Source organism: Camelus bactrianus, chromosome 1 (assembly GCF_048773025.1).
Source record: "Camelus bactrianus isolate YW-2024 breed Bactrian camel chromosome 1, ASM4877302v1, whole genome shotgun sequence".
NCBI classification, from domain to species: domain Eukaryota; kingdom Metazoa; phylum Chordata; class Mammalia; order Artiodactyla; family Camelidae; genus Camelus; species Camelus bactrianus.
The window spans coordinates 86,093,754-86,100,140 of NC_133539.1; the positions used below are offsets into that span (position 1 = coordinate 86,093,754).

The 6,387-nt window shown below is 39.0% G+C and overlaps 1 pseudogene; it reads right to left on the reverse strand.

The window, feature by feature from the left end:
* Positions 1-322: 322 nt before the first annotated feature.
* LOC105066663 (uncharacterized protein C15orf61-like) lies at positions 323-928 on the reverse strand (annotated as a pseudogene).
* Positions 929-6,387: the final 5,459 nt, after the last annotated feature.

Below are 6,387 nucleotides of genomic sequence, written 5' to 3' on the forward strand. Positions count from 1 at the left end.
ACACAGTGACTCCTTCAAGGAGCCTGCGGTCTGGTGGGCTACCTAGTCAAGGGCGTAAATGACTATAACACAGTCCTGTGGGTCCGTAAAAGTGTGTGAACAAGATGCTATGGGAACGAGATAAATAGGGTACTATGGTATTACTGCACCTCACATTCCTCAGTAAATCCCATTTGGTCATAGTGTATAATTGTTTCTTGAATACCATGGTTTGTTTTTTTGAAAGAAAAAGGTGTTTGCAATTTTTTTTTTAAAGAATCAAAAATAAATAATGCTCATACACATGAGAAAATCTACTGATATTATGTCCTCCAACGCACACTCACATGGCACCTTCATCTTCTTTACTTGGAAAATAAACTGTTACTGGTCCCTAAGTGGTGTGCATAGCCTCTGTGATTCTAACAACTAACCAGGAGCCAAGTCTATATAATGAAGTGGGAATACCGAATACCGAGGCTGATGACCTTGAGCGCCACGAAGAACCGGTCCTGCCGGGCCAGGTCCTGCCAGGGGGCCTTGGAAAGGTGGTACTTGAAGAAGAATTAGCCAGAGCCCAGGACGTGTTAGTTAGGGCCCTGCAACGGCCAGCTGAAGTGTGAGAGGCCGAGCTCGCCATTGCGGACAGCACTGCAGGACGGGCGGAAGGAGATCCGGTGCCGCAGGAGCCGCTGCACCACGTGCCGCAGGAGCCGCTGCACCACGTGCCGCGTCAGCACCTCCGCGGCACGGGACTTAAGGTGGGAGGCAGCGCCTGAGGCCCAGAGCTGCGCAGCAGCAGTCGGAGCGCGGCCCATTGGGTCTTTCGCTGGGTCTGCATGGCTGGCCTCGCTTGCGACCACAGCTTCTCGGCCTCCGTAGGGCGGTCACACCTACACACCTCATGACATGGTGACAAGACTTGTATATCGTTACAGTTAATGCTCATCATAACCATTTAAGGTAGGTAAAATAATACTCTGGTATATAAGAAATGATTCACAGCAAGATGGAAAAGTGCTGGTCGGGAGCCTTGTCCAGCCTTACGTGTGCAGTACGAGCCAGCTCTGCCTGGTCTTCTGAGACCCTCGGTTCTCGTGCTTTTGGGCCCAGCCACACAGGTAGGCCAGAGCCAGGGGGGGCCCCGAGCGCCTGGCCTGTGGGCTCTGGGCCGGCGACACCCGCTTCCTTTATTTCCTGCGTTCTTTCCTCAGCATCCTTCTTGACTCTCTCGTCCCTGGGGGACACCGCCTCAGCGCCGCTGCTCCCTGGAGGATGAGGGGGTGCAGGTCACCTCCGCAGGCCTGGGCCTGTGCTTCCTCAGTGCCCGGCGTGGCCTCGGGCGCCAGCACCATCTCTTCAGCTGACGTCTTCAATTTTTTGTTCTGTTTCTCAGTCACTTGAATAACTTCTGTTTTTCCTGCCACTGCCTCATTTACTCGCTAGGCTCTCCCCTCCAAGGCAAGCTCCCTGGCTCGGGGCTGTTTCTCCTGGGGCCGCGTGGACACGCAGGAGGAACCCTCCGGGAGGGAGGGAAGGCTGGGCGGAGGACGAGAGGCCCGACTCGGCCCGCGGCGCGCGCTCTCCTCAGGCCGCTGACTACTGCACAGCCAGGCCCTCCGCGCGCCCCGGCCGCCCCGCAGGCCACGCACCCGTGCGCCGCGGCCTCCGGCTCGCCACCCACCTCCCTCGCCTGCCTGCACATCTGTGATTGAGTTATATTAAAAGCTATTTCAAAGAATAATTTTTTTCATGAGTCCAAAACTCTGAAATGCATATGTGATGTTGAATATTTTAAACCTCATGTAATTACTATTGGTGACTGAAAGGCGCAATTGCTGGTCAGGGTGTGCAGTTCACTGATATCAATTACATGAAAGACATGAAAGATCCCTTCTGATGAAGTTAAATTCAAAAGCCTTCTTGAACTGCTGAAGATTTGCACATCCATGGTCAAAAATACTTCAAAATTCTGGTAATGGTTAAAGATATAGTGATTAAACGTCCTTATTTGAAAATATACTTGGTTTTTCTTATGCTTTTCCTTTTCTTTGGCTATGGATTCTGCTATTTTTATGAAAAAACACAGTAATGGAGAATCATATGAACTCTGTGATAGAGGAACAGCACAAAAAGTGTGAACTATTGAGTCCTGTGGGTTTTACACCAATTACTGAAAAGTAACTAGTAAAAAAATCTAGTTTTGAGCCAACTACTATGTTATTTAATTTGTTAGAGGAGGAGGTTGGATTGAAAGGATAAGACTTCCGTTTCACTTACTCCGATCATGTATTCAGAACCTGAGATCACTCCACTTAACAGCTGCCAGGTGGAAAGTTATTGTCAAAATTACAATTAGTCTGTCCTGAATGTATTAGAAGAGAAGACAGAAAACATAATCATATTGATAAGCATGTTGATAAGCAAAAGGTGAACATATTGTTAGAATAATTACAATCACTTTTCTGCTGATCCCTTGTTTTGGAAAGTTCTGTCCTCATTTTCTGCACTATATTTTCTTCATGAACTTTCTCTTTCCATCTAGTCTTAGTGTCCACAGATCTCTATAGATGCTTTAGAAGTTATTTACAGAGGCTAATAATTTACCAGGTCAGTTGGTTCTTCATCTTGAGACATACCCCCCTTTTTTTCTCACTGCTTCATGTCCCCTAAGGAACAGAAATTTCTTAACGGTAGAATATATTATTTTTCTGAAAGTTATTGTCTCTGAACTAACCTCAATTCTTCGTTTTCCCATCTCAGTTTCCTGTCTCAAAAGGAAACTTCTTAAACCTGCTTTTGGGTCTCAGTTTCCCCTCTTGGGTTGAAAACAACCAGAAGCTGCAGGCTTGGCCCTTTTCCTGCTTCTGAACAGTTTGGTAGAATATATACCGTCAGAGCTCTCAGGGCAGCTTGGCGGATAGTCAAAGGCACTTAACAATCTCCTGGCTACTAAAGGACAAGTGATGTATCAAAAATTCTGAGATTTATGTGGTGGCATGCTTTCTAGTTCCAAAAAATAATTAAGAAGTTTATCATGCTCCGGTGGACTATTTACTACCATTTGTCATAAAAACATCAGTTAAGGTTTGTGTGGGCCACTCTTGCCCGTGACTGGATGTGATTCCCACAAAACCCTGATAATAGCTACTATAGAAATCATTATTCTCATTGTATAAGCTGATAAAAGAAGTTCAGGGAATTTGCTCAAGTTTCTCATATTAAAATAGAAGTCATATATTTTTGTTAAGATTGTTATGAGAATATACATGATTTAATGTACATAAATGCACTGAGTTGAAAGCAGAGTTTTGAAACTTCGCAGGTGTCTAATAACTGCCAAAAACAGTATAATAAAAAGTAATATAATGTTAATAATTTTAAGGACTAGAATTCCCATTTTCTGATTCATGATCAAAAGTAGCTTTTAATACTCTTGTTTAGTTGTTTCCCATAATTTAGTGCAATGTTTGGCACATTATAGAGACTCAAATGTTTTCCAAAGAATAGGTGCTTCTGAAGCTTTATATACAGAAGGGAATAACAGGTATTCCAGATAGCCAAATGTTACAGTGTTTACATTTTTCCTTTAAAAAATAAGTCATTTCAAAACTGCAGAGATAGTTATAAGGACAAGGAAAATTATACCAGATAATACTAGATAGTACTATAATTACATAATGTTGGAGTTAAGCTATGCATGCAGTTTATTTCCTCTTTAATAAGAGGTATAATTTTTGAAACTGTAATCAAAAGTTGTGTTGTTCAAAACTGTTTGTTCCATCTTTATGGTATGAACTTACCATTATATGACTATTCTGACAAGTAAAGGAGAGTATTCTCAGTATACAAAATAAGTGTGCCGTATGTCTTTATATTGAGATTAGTTGATATTAATCTTATGATATTTTAAATTTTAATTAGGAATCACACATTTTAGCATACATTAAGCTATGCTAAGCACTTTTATTATAAAATATTTAATAAACAGGGTTAACATCTTCAAATTCTAAGCCTGAAAAAATACAATATTTATGTTTTTTTTTTCTTTTGGTTATAGATAGATGGCACAAGAGTTCATTTAGATCTGGCCAGAATTTACTGTGACCCTAACTTTACTAATCTGGCCAGAATTTACTGTGACCCTAACTTTACTAATCTGGCACTTTACAAATTATTGGGTAAATGAGTGTGAGCTTTTTCACCAGAAAGTGAATTTTGATGGTTTTAAATGTAAGTAATTATTTTACATTTCAGCAAGGAAAGAAAATGACAATGTAAATTACTAGTATTATTCAGACCTAATGAAATATCTTTTCCCTTCCCATTTACTAAGTATTTATTTTAGTAATTCTAATGATTTTCTGTTAGAAGTTCAGACGTAATTTCTATTCATACAAAGGGAGGGAGAAGGAGAAATTTCATTCTCTGTCTCTATTTACTCCTCTACCCCTTTTCCATTCATAGAATTAAGACATGAAAAATGTATCTTTTTCCCTCTGGAGCTTACTAATTTTAAATATAGTATGAGCTCTTAATTGCCAATGGCATACATTTTTGAAGTAATAGCAAAAATTATATTAAAAGAACAATGTTCATTAGGACATATGAGGATTGAAATCAGTAATTTTAGCTTCACGTGAGCTATGCAGCCCCTACTAAAATAAAACTTCTAATTCGAAGAAGTTCACAAGTTCTGAACTTGTGTTCGGTACCAGGCACTGGGTTAGGTAACAGTAGTGGTCTGATCTGGGAGTGATTTTTGTCTTTCTCAGGGACTTTTAGCAATGTTTGAAGGCATTTTTGATTGTCTCAAGTCGGGAGTGTTACTGGCATCAAGTGAGTTAAAAGCCAGGGATGCTCTTAAACATTTTATAACAGCACAGGACAGCCTCCCAGAACAAAGAATCTCACCTAAAGTGTCAATAGTGCCAGTGTTGAAAAATTATGGGCCCCAGGGATGTTAAGATAAAGTAAACACATAGTTGTGTATTTAAAGCATTGTATCTACTTTGTGTTAAACTTTGCACAATATTAACTTATTGTCCTATTTATCTAAGAAAAAGTTTCACTTGAAAATATATGGCTTCTTTAAAACGTATCAGTAGCCTCTGCTTGTTGGCAATGGGCAATGCGTTACATCCCTTTACCCATGATCTTGCTGGTATGAGATATATTTCAGTTGAATTCAAGTCTTATACAAGACTTTGCCAACATAAAGACCTTTCTTAGCAAGTGGGCTCAGTAACAATCTTCATCTTATTCTCTAAGCTCCAAAAAAACTAATTTTCTGTCCTAGAAGTGCTTCCACTAGCACATTACACAGAATGTATATTCTAGCAGAAATACTGGCAAACTCTCTCCTCATCTTTGATTACAGGGATTATCTGGATCCTAAACTTGGGATGCATTTCTAAAGGGTATAAGCTATTCGTTTCACTGGATGCTTTTATCTAGTACATACAAGGTGGAGGGCCTGAAAAAATTTTTCTAGCCATGTACAGATATTGAATATCTCATCTAGCAATGAAAAAATATTTAAATATTCATAATGCTGGTTAATGAACTCTTTGACATTTAACAGAAATAAAGATAGTTGAAGACATTGGAGTAGCTTCATATAGAAAGTGGACACTTGATTAGAATCTTTCAAATACTACTTTATCACTCTAGGGTGAGTGTGTATTCCTGATCAGAGTTAAATATTGTGCACGTATTGAGATATTTTAAAATAAATAAGAGGCAACCTTATATTCACTTATATCTCACATTCATTTTGCTAACACAAAAATTGATTAAACACATGCCCAAGATTACATAGATAGTAAATTACTGATCAAAATTTGACAAAGGCTTGTTTAACTACAAAGTTCTTACTCTTATCTTCAAATGCAATAATGTTACATGTGCAAATAAACTAGTTTTAAACAATAGGAAGACATACTCTCCTTTTAAGTAATTGTTTTATCTTTTCATTTTTAAGCATATACCATATACATAAACACACAAATGATGTGTTCAGCTTGATTAACTTGTGTTTATGATTTTGATTAATGTATATCTCTGTGTAACCATGGAAATGTAATTTTTAAATAATAGAAACTATTTAATCACTCTTTCCTTTTGAAAAAATAGAATTCATGAGAATTATGTTGCAAGGACAAATGCCTGGCTCATGTAGTGGAAGGTTGTGGGTTGTATTGCACAGTGAAGATGTGGTCCATATCCTTGTTCCTTTGAGGGCTAAAACCTGAATTAATTTCTAGTGAAATGTGATCCTATAATAACTAACATTGATAAAAATGAACAATTAAATACAGAAGTCCTTTCATGAGTAATGTATGCTTACTTGACAGAAGTTTTCTTTGAATGAGGATAAAATTTGGATTATAGAATCTTATTTAAAGA